Source organism: Eptesicus fuscus, chromosome 7, assembly GCF_027574615.1.
Source record: "Eptesicus fuscus isolate TK198812 chromosome 7, DD_ASM_mEF_20220401, whole genome shotgun sequence".
In the NCBI taxonomy this organism is placed as follows: Eukaryota; Metazoa; Chordata; class Mammalia; order Chiroptera; family Vespertilionidae; genus Eptesicus; species Eptesicus fuscus.
The window spans coordinates 86198765-86212856 of record NC_072479.1 but is presented as its reverse complement, the minus strand read 5'-3'; the positions used below and the strand labels follow the sequence as shown (position 1 = coordinate 86212856).

The following is a 14092-nucleotide window of genomic DNA, read 5'->3' as shown; positions in this document are numbered from 1 at the left end:
CAATATAGTATACAGATGATGTATCATACAACTGCACACCAGAAAACTATATAATTTCAGAATGTCACCCCAATAAATTCAATCAATGAACAAGAATACACATGTCTCAGATATGCCTCAAGTTTATTAAAGATGCCCTATACACACATCTGCTGCTGAAAATTGAAATAGGACATCAAAAAATGTTACAACTCCAATAAGTACAAGAATAAGCGGTATATTTAAAATGGCTCCATGCCATAATTGTCAATAATACAATCAAGAGGACCTGGATGTAATAGGCAATGACTACAGCCACATTTAAATCCTGGTTTATTCTGAAAAAGAAAAAAAAGAAAAAGAAATGGATTAATTGTGTTATGAATAATGAAAGGATCAAATCTAAACAGCATTTGGAGTAGTGTACACTAAAACAAGAAAAACAAATAACCTTTGTGGTGGTAGCGGGGAGGAGGCAGAATTGAAATGCATGAGTACCAAAGAATACCAGCCCATGGGCCATTTTGTAAGGGTAACAGGTACTGATTGTCAATTAGGGGTTTGTCCAATACCACACAGTATTGGCATGAGCATCCAGTTTGTGACAGCATATAGACAAGTAAACACACACCAAGAGTGAACCTTAATGTAAACTATATTTAGGTGATGATAATGCCTCAATGTAGATTTATTACCTATAACAAGCACTGCCACTCTGGTGTGGGATGCTGAGAGTGGAGGAGGCTATATGAATGTGCGGGGTCAGAAGGTACATGGGAATTCTGCATTTTTTGCTCAATTTTACTGTGAGCCTAAAGCAGCTCTAAATATATATATAATTTAGAGCTGCTTTAGGCTCACAGTAAATATATATATATACATTTACATTATGAGCATTTCCACCCTCCCGTTGGGAGAACTGTAGGCCCAGACACTAAACTCACCAGATACAAGGTGCGATATTTAATAGCATCCAACCTTCTTATCATCCTTAATCGAAGCCTTTCTCTCATCTCCTTCATTTCTTTCTGAACACTTGCCACTGTCCTCGCTCCACGTCTCCTCGTGTAAAGCATGCCTTGATTCAGCCCCAGTCCTGACGCCTTCGAGTTGTTTCCCGTGTCCTGCTGTTGGGGTGAATGTTCTGGTGGAAGGGAAGGGAATTCGGTACTAGGGTTGAGAGTCAAGTTACTAAGGTTCTGTGCTAATCCTTCTGAGACAGCTTGAATGTCAGCTGAAAGAAAAAAAATTTAAGATCCATAGGGCAGTGGTCGGCAAACTCATTAGTCAACAGAGCCAAATATCAACAGTACAACGATTGAAATTTCTTTTGAGAGCCAAAAGTTTTAAAACTTAAACTTCTTTTAATGCCACTTCTTCAAAATAGACTTCCCCAGGCCATGGTATTTTGTGGAAGAGCCACACTCAAGGGGCCAAAGAGCTGAATGTGGCTCGCAAGCCGAAGTTTGCCGACCACGGCATTAGGATAAACTGAATTACCCCCAAGTTACTAGTCCCAGGCTCAAACTAGGCCTGCTCTTAAACAGTGAACATGGACAATGGAGGTTTCTCAGGTGGAGGATTCCTTCTACCCCCTGCGTTACCTAGTGCTAGTCAAGAACTCTGCACAGTTAATTTTTATTTTTCCTGTTTTTGTTAGTTCTGAGTGTTATATTTTTTCATGACATCAAAAGTAGCTAAGTACATAATTCCAAGAGGAAGATTATGGGACAGAAACTAGGCATTGGAAGTTACTTCATTTTCACTTGTGTGAATGCTTAATATAAATAAGAGGACATAAAGCATTAATAAATCAAAATGTCCCAGCAGTTCAACTTTAATCCACTAAAATTTTCTGGAAAAAAACCCCACTCTGGTGAAATAGCCAAAGAAAACCCACTTACAACAGTCTCTCCTCAGCCTTAAGCAGAGCTAGGAAGTTTAAATGGCTTATGCCCGCTCTCGGTTACACCCCGATTGTTCCTGGTAGTAAATCTTTCTATTTAAACCCGATATTATGAGAAGTCAACCACTTAACTCTTGCCTCTTCCCATGCAAACCACTATGCATACCTCATACACACTCATGTCACACAATAAGGCTGTGAACGGGCTTACAATATAAGTTAGGACTTTCTTAGAAGCAGTGCTCCAGGCTTCTGCTAAGAACCTTGCTGCATTTTCCTGTGGCCTAATTTTTCTGGGAGGCTCACCCACTCCCAGGCTCACTCCTTTGAAACATTACCCTGGCCAATGGTGGCGGAGTAGTATGGGTGATAGTGTAGGCCCTGGAGCACCCTTCCCTCTGCTTCCTGAAAAGCCATTTTCCTGCTTATTAACATTCCCTACCTACAGGGAAGATTTAGCTAGAAAGACAAGCCTGAAAATGTTGGCAAGATTAAGAAATCTTGCCCGGCCAACTTGGCCTAGTGGTTGAGACCTATGAAACGGGAGGTTATGGTTGGATTCTCGGTCAGGGCACATGTCCTGGTTTCGGGTTGATCCCCAGTGGGAAGGTGTGCAGGAGGCAGCCAATCAAGGATTCTCCCTCAACATGGATATTTCTATCTTTCTCACTCTTCCTTCCTCTCTGAAATCAATAACAGAAAATATATAAAAACTTTAGGTTAAATTGGAGTTAAGTTTCTTGTGTTTTGTTCCTTTCCACCATTCCTGACATCTATTGCTGATGGAAATGCTGATTGCGAGATCCTATGGACCATTCTATCAGAATTTTGGTTGCTCTTCCCCAGAGAGTGGACTGAAAAGATTGCATTGTAAGCAAGCAAGACAGTTTAATACTCCTCCCCTCTTTCCTCTCCCTAAGATTAAAAAAACTGTGCTCTCCCCGCCCGCCACTGGAGGATCCTATTCAACTGTATTCTTTGAAACAATGAAGTCATCCTAAGTAAGGAGGGGAGGCTCTTCACTTCCCCAACCCCGATAGTCAAAAAGGGCAGCATCCATCATACCTGAATATCCTTCACCAGGCGTCTGAGAGAACTCCTGGGTCGAGGGTGTGCTACGCTTCGTTGGTGAGTCCATTGGGAGTCTAGTCACAGCCTGAAGTTCTCCTAGATTCCGTTTGAAAAGAGCTCAAGCAGATGCTCAAAACTCTCACATCGACACAAGGTTACCCAGAAAGAGCAGGATCAAAATGTGGGGAAAGAGCTAACCTAAATAATGCAGGTAAGCCAATCAAACAGCCTATTTGAATGTAAATGACGGGTGATTACAGGGGTTCAGGTGAGTGAAAGTAGTCCTGTTAGTGGACTAATAGGTGATTGTGCATCTGCTCTCCATTAAAATAACCAAGCCCTCTTGGCCATTGGCTGGCAAAGTTATCAGGAGCCTCTATGGGTGTGTCTCCCTAAGGTTGCCTTAACTTTTAGTGTAGGTGTGGGTTTTTTTTTTTTTTTTCAAATTCTACTTCCGGAGATGACTACTGGTTTGTGAACCAGACTTGGCTCATTCTAGAGCAGAGCAGAAAAGGGCAGTTTCCCCCCATTTTTGGATTAACTCCCAATTACGTTAACTGAGAAAATTTCCTTAAAGTTTTCCTTGCCTGGCTCATCCTCAATCTTTGATGCTTCTAATGGGGAGTCTGCTAGTGAGGGAAAGTAGAGGAGAAGTGTCATTATAACAGCTGATTAGCTTGGTATTTTATGAATGTTATTTTAGATCTAGAATTTCACTTTATAAGCTACACCTTTAAATGCAGCTAACATATTTAAGCAACTAAATTAATTAAATTTAAAATTGCTGCCCCTCACCCCAATAATTGTACTGAATTCCAGCAAAGAGCACCAACATTAACTGCTGATTTTCTACAGGAAGTAGAACAAATCCCCAGCCGCCCCAATCTTTTCCTCATCTCCTGTTCAATGTACAACCTTCCCCACCCCCTTTTCAGCTGGAAACTATGAGAAAATACTCAAAAGCAATCTTGTTTATTTTTAGTAAAAAGCCAGAGGTGAAATTATGACCCAGAATTTCTTTTTAATCTTTATTGTTGAAAATATTACATATGTCCCTTTTTTTCTCCCATTAACCTCTTATAACCCCTTTACCCGCCCCCCCCCCCTCACAGGCCACAGACCCCAGGTCTCCACCAACCTATTGTCTCTTATGCATATTTTATTTATGTATTTATTTATTTATCCTTACCTGTGATTAAAGAGAGTGGAAGGGAGGGGGGGGCGGGGAAGAGAAATTTGGATGTGAGAGAGACACCTGGACTGGCTGCCTCCCAGGCCCACCCAGGCCTGGGGCTAGGGTGGGGGATGGAGCCTGAAACCAAGATACAGGCCCTTGATCAGAACCGAACCTAGGACCCTTCAGTCCTCGGCCCCATGGTCTATCAACTGAGCCAAATGGGTTGGGGCTTATGCATATATTTTTTGTAAGAGAACATTTATTTGGTAAATCACAGAGTTAGAAAAAATAATTGCCAGAAGACATGGGTTTAGGAAACAAGTTAAAGAAGTAAAGGAAGCACCCTTGGAGCTTGGGAATGAGGAAGCTAATGAGGTGCCTGGGGCAGGGAGGGGGAAGGGAAAAGGGAAAGGCAGGGGTATGCTTCCAGGAGTAAGGGCTCCTAGAGGTAAAGTCTTTTTTTTTTTTTTTTTAAATATATTTTATTGATTTTTTACAGAGAGGAAGGGAGAGAGATAGAAAGCTAGAAACATCTATCAGCTGCCTCCTGCACACCTCCTACTGGGGATGTGCCCACCGGAATTGAACCTGGGACCCTTCAGTCCACAGGCTGATGCTCTATCCACTGAGCCAAACCAGTTTCGGCTAGAGGTAAAGTCTTTATAGGGCCAGAGGTGTGGCTCTAGAACAACAAAGCCCACTAAATTCCTTTACCTTCCTATAAACCTCCCTCTTCAGCTCAAAATACTTATAGATAATTGGCTTTATGAAACCAACATCCTTCTAGGGCAGTGATGGCAAACCTATGACACAAGTGTCAGCACTGACACGCATAGCCATTTCTGATGACACGCGGCCGCTGAGGTGGCCGAATGCCGAGGATGAAACATTTGCTGCTCCTGAGGATGAAACATTTGCGAAATAATGTTTTTTCCTCGAAGTGACACACTACCCGAGTTATGCTCAGTTTTTTGGCGAAGTTTGACACACCAAGGGTAAACTGGTATTTCTTTCCCCGTACCATTCAGATATAAATACCTGGCATTCTTTTAAAAATCTTATCTGAGCCCTAGCTGATTTGGATCAGTGGTTAGAGTTCCAGGTTTGATTCCAGCCAAGGGCGCATGCCCGAGTCATGTGCTGGCTTCCAGGAGGGGGCATGCTAGAGGCAACCGATCAATGATACTCTTATTGACGTGTCTATCTCTCTCCCTCTCCCTTCTTCTCTGAAATCGATAAAAAAAAATATTTAAAAAAATCTTATCTGAGCCATATTTTGAAATCAAGTTTCGCCTGCCCAGTGTGGCTCAGTGGTTAAGTATCGAGCCATGAACCAAGAGGACACTGGTTGGATTCCAGGTCAGGGCACATGCCCAGGTCTCAGGCTGGACCCCCAGTGGAGGGAGTGCAGGAGGTTGATGTTCAATGATGTTTCTCATCAAAGTCTCTCTATCCCTCTCCCATCCTCTCTCTTTAAAAACCAATAAACACCTTCAAGCACATGAAGGTGGGAGGGTAGATGACATATTTTATGTATATTTTGTTTCCCAAAGAAATTCACATCTGCAGATGATGAGTCATGAAAAAGGAAAATAACCTAAGTAAAATACCATTGGATGGCAACCCTCTCTTACCACTATCATATTTCATTTCCTCCTGCCAAAACCCTCTACTTCTCTTCTACCTCTAACTCTGGTATTATTATTTTTTACATCTTTTTATTGATTTCAGAGAGGAGTGGAGAGGGAGATATAGAAACATTAATGATGAGAATTATTGATAGGCTGCTTCCTGCAAGCCCTGTACTGGGAGTCAAGCCCACAACATGGGCATTTGCCCTGACAGGGAATTGAGCCATGACCTTCTGGTTCCTAGGTCCAACCTCAACCATGGAGCCAAACTGGCTGAACTCTTATTTTTTTTTTTCTTTTTTGCTTGTTTTTAATCCTCACCTTTGGATATTTTCCCATTCACTTTTAGAGAGTGAAAGAGAGAGGGAAAGACTGAAACATCCATGTGAGAGAAACACATCGATTGGTTGCCTCCTGCACAACCTGACCAGGGCCCTGGCCAGAGAAGACCCTGAAACCAAGGTACCTGCCCTGGACAGGAATAGAACCAGGGACCCTTCAGTCCACAGACTGACACTCTATCTACCAGGCAAACTGGGGAGGCTAAAAAATATTTTTAAAACAATAGGGAGCCCAGCCCTCGCCGGCTTATTCATTGCTAGCGAAATCAAGTATAAATAAGACTAAGAACAAGGGGGTGAACATGTTACTTGGAGAGGAGACCTAGGTTCTTGTTTTCTTGAGGGAAAGATTTCCATCAAGTGGAGAAAAGCAGGCAAGAATTTGATCGTAGCAAAAGTATACTTAGACAATGAAACAAGGGCATAAAGAACCAGCAGGAGAATCTAGGCTGGGCTGCTTTGGCTTTCTGGGAAATCAAGGGGGAAAGGGGACCTTGCAGACAGGGTCAGGGGTTTGGCCCAAGATGAGGGGCTGGCTGCAAGTCTCCTGGGGTCCCTTAGAGGTAAGGGGATATGTCCCCAGGCACGGGGTGAATAGAGGGGGAAGAGAATGGCATGGGCATGGTCTCTGGGTGTTTCTGAGGTTTGAAAGGGTGGGTGTTTTGGGGAGAGCTTATGGTTGGAAATAGAATATTCACTAGCTTTATGCTGATGCACCAAAATGAGATTTATTCTCTTAACTGGATTTCTATTATCTGCCCCTCCCCCCCCTGACTTAGCTATTTGCCCTCAGGTTGGGGAGGAGAATTGCAAACCATTTACCCATAAGTCCTTAGTTTAGGGAAGATGAGATTTACTAGGTGGCTGAAAACTGCTCTTTAACTATAGGTCTTAGTTTCCTTATTCCATGTGTTCTGGAATTTTCATAGCTTATCATCAAACACAATATAGTATGCAGATGATGTATTATACAACTGCTTACCAGAAAGCTATATAATTTCATAATGTCACCCCAATAAATTCAAAGAACAAGAACATTAATAAATATGTCTCAGATATGCCTCATTTATTAATGATTCCCTACACACACATTTGCTACTAAAAATTGAAAGAGTACATAAAAAAATGTGTTACAACTCAAATGAGTACAAGAATACAGTATATGCCATGTCATAATTCTTTCTTTTAAGGTGTGAGTTTTGTTTTATATATACATATATTAATGATTTCAGAGGCAGGGAGAGGGAGAGAGATAGACACATCAATGATGAGAATCATTGATCAGCTGCTTCGGCATGCTCCCCACTTGAGCATGTGCCCTTGACTGGAATTGAACCCCGGACCCATCAGTCCTCAGGCTGACGTTCTAGCCACTGAGGCAAGCTAGCCAAAACCATGTCATAATCCTTAACAATACCAAAAGTACCTGGATGTGATAGGCAATGACTACAGCCACATTGAAGTACCGGCTCATTCTGGAAAAAAAAAGAAAAAGAAACAGATTAATTGTGTTATGAGTAATGAAATGATCAAATGCTCCCTCAAATCTAAATAGCATTTGGCATAGGGTACACTAAAAGGTAAAAAACAAGACCTTTGTGGTGGTGGGGAGGAGGCAGAATTGAAATGCATGAGTACCAAAGAATACCAGCCCATGGGCCATTTTGTAAGGGTAACAGCTGCTGATTGTCAATCAGGGGTTTGTCCATTACCACCCAGTATAGGCATGAGCATCCAGTTTGTGACAGCATATAGACAAGTAAACATACACCAAGAGTGAACTTTAATGCAAACTATAGACTTCAGTTGATGATAATGCCTCAATGTAGATTCATCACCTATAACAAACACTGCCACTCCGGTGTGGGATGCTGAGAGTGGAGGAGGCTATATGAATGTGCGGGGTCAGAAGGTCCATGGGAATTCTGCACTTTCTGCTCAATTTTGCTGTGAGCCTAAAACAGCTCTAAAAAATAGTATTTACATTATGAGCATCTCCACCCTCCCTTGGGAGAACTGTAGGCCCAGATCACATAAACTCACCCTGTTCTTCTTGCGGTTTTGAATAGCCTCATTCCTTCTCCTCAGCCATGTTGGAAACAGTTCTTTGAGGTCTCTTTTAAGACTTGCCATTGTTCTCACTCCACGTCTCCTCCTGTAGACCAGGCCATAACTCAGCGTCAGTACATATTCTTCTGTGTCCTGTTGGGGTGAAAGTGTTCCTGGAAGGGAAGGTAATTAGGGTTGAGAGTCAAGTTACTAAGGTTCTTTGCTAGTGCTTCTGAGACAGCTTGAGTGTCAGCTGAAAGAAAAGAAATTTAAGATCCATTACTCCCAAGCCACTAGTCTGGTCTCAGGCTCAAACTAGGCCTGCCCTGAAACAGGTGAACATGGACAGTGGGAGGTTTCTCAGGTGGAGGAATCCTCCTACCCCCTGCGTTACCGACTGTGCTAGTGGAGAACTCTGCACAGTGGAGGGCATACATTCAGAACGTGCTCTAAAACCCACTATTCTGGGAAACAGTTGCCTTCAAACCTTTTTTTTCCCTGTTTTTCTTAGCTCTGAATGTTATATTTTTTCATGACGTCAAAAATAGCTAAGTACATAATTCCAAGTGGAAGATTATGGGACACAAAGTAGGTACTGGCAGCTATTCCATTGTCATTTGTGTAAATGTTTAATAGAAATGAGGGGACGTAAAGCATTAATAAATGTCAAATTCTTTCCGCAGTTCAACCTTGTAACTGTAACTCTACTAAATTTTTCTAACAAAAGAACCACTCCAGAGAAAAAGCCAAAGAAACCTCACTTAAAACATTAAGCAGAGTAAGAAGTTGAAATGGCTATTACCCAGACTTTTCATGGTAGTAAATCTTTCTACTCAAACCCAATATTATGGGAAGCCAACCCCTTTAACTCTTGCCTCTTCCCTCACAAACCTTCTGCGTATCTCATACACACTCATGTCAGACAATAAGGCTGCGAATGGGCTTACAATATGAATTAGGACTTTCTTAGAAGCAGTGCTCCAGGATACTGCTAAGTAGGTCCCCACCTTCCTGCCTCCTTTCTGTGGCCTAATTTTTCTGGGAGCCTCACCCACTCCCAGGCTCACTCCTCTGAAACATTATCCTGGCCAATGATGGCGGAGTAGTGCTGGTGACGGTGTAGGATCTGGTGCGCACTCACTGGCCCCTCTCTTCTGTTACCTGAAAAGCCATTTTCCTGTTTATGAACATTCCCTAAAGAGTAGATTTAGCCAGAAAGCCAATCCTGAAAATTTTGGCAAGATTAAAAAATGTTGCCCGGCTGGCATGGCTCAGTGGTTGAGCATAGACCTATGAAACAGGAGGCCATGGTTGGATTCCCGGTCAGGGCACATCATCCCCAGTGGGCCATGTGCTGGAGGCAGACAATCAATGATTCTCTCAACATGGATCTATCTCTGTCCCTCTCCCTTCCTCTCTGAAATCCATACTAAAAACACATATATGACCTTTAGTTTAAATTGAAGTTAAAGATCCAGAGACAGAGAAGCATTGATCAGACGTCAAACCTCAGAGGGAAGGTGGGGGCGGGGGGTGGAGGGGGTAAGGGGGAGATCAACCAAAGGACTAGTATGCATGCATATAAGCCTAACCAATGGACACAGACACCAAGGGGGGCGAGGGCATAAATGTGGGGGGTGGGGGGGCAATGGGGGGATAGACACATATATAATACTTTAATCAATAAAGAAAAAAATAAAAATAAAATAAAAAATAAATTGAAGTTGAGTCCCTTATGTTTTGTTCCTTTTCACTATTCCTGACCTGTATTACTGATGGAAGTACTGATTTCAAGTCCCTATGAGCCATTCTAGCAGAATTTTGGTTGCTTTTCCCCAGAAAGTGGACTGAAAAGATTGAAATGTTCCTAAGCAGAGGAAGCAAGCAAAGCGGTTTAATACTCTTCCCCTTTTTCCTTTGTCCCCTGTGCCTTTTCGCCCACTGGAGAGGCCTACTTAGCTATATTCTTTAAAACACTGAAGGCACCCCCCTATGAAAGGAGGCCAGGCTCTTCACTGCCCCCAAAAGGACAGCATCTATCTTACTCAAACCTTCATCGGACAGCTGAGGAAACGACCCAGTGGAGGGGCGGTTGAGCTCTGTTGGCGAATCCATTTCTAGTCCAGTCACAGGCTGAAGTTCCTCCCAGAATCCCAAGGCAGAGTTCAAGCAGAAGGTGATCCTCAAAAATTTCCAGTTGCTACAAAATAGCCTGGAAAGAACAGGAGTGAAATGCAGGGAAAGAGCTAAGCTAAATAATGCCGGTGAGCCAATCAACAAGCCCATTTGAATGTAAATGACTGATGACGAAAGAGATTAAGGTGGGTGGGAGTAGTCTTGTTAGTGGATTAATAGAAAATTCTACTTCTGCTCTCCAAGAGATAATCATGCCCTCTGGCCCTTAGGCTGGGAAATGTATCTGGACCTTCTAGGGGTGTATCCTTAAAATTTAGTGTGTTGTTTTTTCCGCCCCCAAATTCTACTTCTGGAGAGGACTACTGGTTTGTGAACCGGACTTGGCTCTTTCTAGAGCAGAGCAGAAAAGGGCAGTTTCCCCCCATTTTCGGATTAACTCCCAATTACGTGAACCCAGAAACTTTTCCTTAACGTTTTCCTTGTCTGGCTCATCATAAATCTTTGATGCTTCTAAGGGGAAGTCTGCTAGGGAGGGAAAGTAGAGGAGAAGTGTCATTATAAACAGCTGATTAGCTTGATATTTTATGGATGTGTATTTTAGACCTATAGTTGTTTCGTTTTAGAAGCTACACCTTTAAATGCATTTAACATTTTCAAGCAACTGAAATTAAAATTTTTAATTACTGGCCTTCCCCCTAACAGTTGTGTTGAATTCTAGCAAAGAGCACCAACATTAACTGCTGATTTTCTTTTTCTTTTCTTTCTTTCTGAAAACAAGTTTTGTTTAAATAAGGGTTTAAATACATTACAGAACGTTAAAACTGAAGGAGTGGGGAAAACACCCCCAAAATCAGTTTGTTACTTCACATGGTATTGGGCAGCTACAGCTGGTTAGTTGCAAGCTCTATAGCCAGCTACACGACTGACACGTTAGTTTGAAATTTGTTCCCTTGTCAAAAGTTTTAACTATGATAGAAGCTTGGCCTCAAATAATGGTGTTTGGACAACAATTAGCTAGGATATGTCTGGTCAAAAGACCTTGGTGGCAAGTCAGAAGTCCTTATCTTCTCCCTAGAGGGAAGGTGGCGGGGCTGCTCCAAGCCCCATCCAGCTGGTCAGGTTGTAGATCTTTGACTCCCGCTGGCTCCCTCTAGTGGTGCAGAGGCTGCTGCGGCCTCACCCCTCTCCTCTCAGCCTCAGGGAAGGCTGTTCAGGCGGCGATATTCACTGAGGGCCGGGAACTCTGCTGAGCAGCTTCTGGCCAGACCTGGGCTTGGCTGAAACATCACGTCGTTATTGCTCTGTTTCAGGCTGGACACTGCCAGGCCCCTACTGCTTGACCTTTGTTGAAATGACGGACTTCAAGACTAGACTGCGTGGCGCTTTAAAAAAAAAAAAAAAAAAAAAAAAAAAAATATATATATATATATATATATATTTCTTTTATTGATTTCAGAGAGGAAGGGAGAGGGAGAGAGAGAGAGAAACATCAATGATGACAGAGAATCATTGATTGGCTGCCTCCTGCACGACCCCCAGTGGGGATCGAGCCCAAAACCCCGGCATGTGCCCTTGGCCGGAAACGAACCTGGGACCCTTCAGTCTGCAGGCTGACGCTCTATCCATTGAGCCAAATGGACGAGGGCCAGCATGGCTCTTTTCAGTTTATTGCATGAAGGAGTTATACTAGTCCAAGTGAAAAGCAGACCCCACATGGTTATATTATACAAGCAGTGAGGTTTTTAAACTTGTGACATGGGACAGAAGGGAAATTCTACTCATTTCAAAGAAATCCTCACTGAGGCTTCAGTGAGCCAAAAGCTTTAGAACCCATGAACACTGAGCTTCTCGTCCTTAACCAGTCCAGTCTCTTCGAGGAACTGGCATATGTTCTTGCACTGGTCACCCTGCAGCTGAATTACTTCTCCATATTCTGGATGCTCAATTACAGTACCATTGCTGGCAAATTTCGTCTTAAAGGCCTTCACTAGTTTCTTTTTTTAAAAAAACCACACATATTATTGATTTTTTTACAGAGAGGAAGGAAGAGGAATAGAGAGTTAGAAACATAGATCAGCTGCCTCCTGCACCCCCTCCTCCCCCCACTGGGGATGTGCCTGCAATCAAGGTACATGTCCCTGACCGGAATCGAATCTGGGACCCCTCAGTCCGCAGGCTGATGCTCTATCCACTGAGCCAAACCGGTTAGGGCTCACTAGTTTCTTTTTATCGTAATCATTAGCGATCCCTTGGACAGTAGTAAGGGTGTTCCTGCCATTTCTCTGTTGAATTCTTTTTTTTTTTTTCTGTTGAATTCTTATATGGATACAATCCTCAGTGCGAGCAGGAAGCAGATCATCATCCTTACTTGCATCAGCAAAGGGGTTGAGAAAGAGTGGAGGTTCTGGATAGCAGACATCTGACAAGATTCCTTTTCCTTGGTGGAAACTGTGTATGTGTGTGCTGGTGGTGGTGGTGGGGGGGCTGGGGGGGGGGACGAACGGAGAGTTGGGAAGTGAGGGGAGCTCAAGAAGGAGGTGGCTGAGTCCTTGGCGGCCACTCAGTCACTGGGGCCTAACTGCTGATTTTCTACAGGAAGTAGAACAAGTCCCCAGCTGCCCCAATCTTCTTTCATCTCCTATTCTACGTGCAACCTCCCCCCATCTCCCTTTAAACTGGAAACTATGATAAAATACTCAAAAGCAATCTTGTTCATTTTTAGTAAAAATCCAGAGGTGAAATTATGACCCAAAATTTGTTTTTAACCTTTATTGTTGGAAGTACTACATGTCCTTTTTATCTCCTATTGACCCCTTACAGCCAGCCCTGCCCACAGCCCTAGACCCCAGGCCCTACCAAGCTACTGTCTTTGTCCATGGGTTATGCAAATATTTTTGTAGAGATCATTTATTTAGTAAATCACAGAGGTGGAAAAAGTAATTTCCAGAAGAAATGGGCTTAGGAAACAAGTTACAGAAATGAAGGAAGGGCCCTTGGAGCTTGGGAATGTGGAATCTAATGGTTAGGTGCCTGGGGCAGGGAAGGGGAAGGAAACTAGAAAGGCCAGGGCATGCTCCCAGGAGTGAGAGCGCCCACAGGTAGTTGTTACCGGGCCAGAGGTTTGGCTCTAGAACTTCAAAGCCCACAAAATCCTTTTACCTTCCCTAAACCTCCCCTCTTCAGCTCAAAATGCTTATAGATAACTAGAGGCCCAGTGCACGAAATTCGTGCAGGGGTGTGTGTGTGTGTGTGTGGGGAGGGGGATGTGTCCCTCAGCCCAGCCTGCATCCTCTCCAATCTGGGACCCCCTCAGGGGATGTCTGACTGCCAGTTTAGGCCCCATCCCTGTGGGATTGGGCTTAAACCGGCAGTCAGACATCCCTCTCATAATCCAGGACTGCTGGCTCCTTACTGTTTGCCTGCCCACCTGCCTGATTGCCCCTAACCAATTCTGCCAGCCAGCCTAATCACCCCTTAAACACTCCCCTGCCAGCCTGGTCGCCCCTAACTGCCCACCCCTGATGACCTGGTGACATTCAACTGTCCTCCCCTGCAGGCCTGGCTGCCCCCAACTGCCCTCCCCTGCAAGCCTGGTCACCCCCAACTGCCCTCCCCTGCCAGCCCAATTGCCCCTACTGCCCTCCCCTGCTGGCCTGTTCACCCCCAACTGCCTTCCCCTGCTGGCCTGATTGCCCACAACTGTCCTCCCCTGCCAGCCATTTTTTGGTGGCCATCTTGTGATGACGTGAGGGTGGCCATCTTGTGCTGACATCAGGCGAGGGCGTGACACCACCTAGGCTTT

The 14092-nt window shown here is 43.9% G+C and overlaps 1 pseudogene; it reads right to left on the bottom strand.

The window, feature by feature from the left end:
* Nucleotides 1-12113: 12113 nt before the first annotated feature.
* Nucleotides 12114-12709, bottom strand: LOC129149687 (eukaryotic translation initiation factor 1-like; annotated as a pseudogene).
* Nucleotides 12710-14092: the final 1383 nt, after the last annotated feature.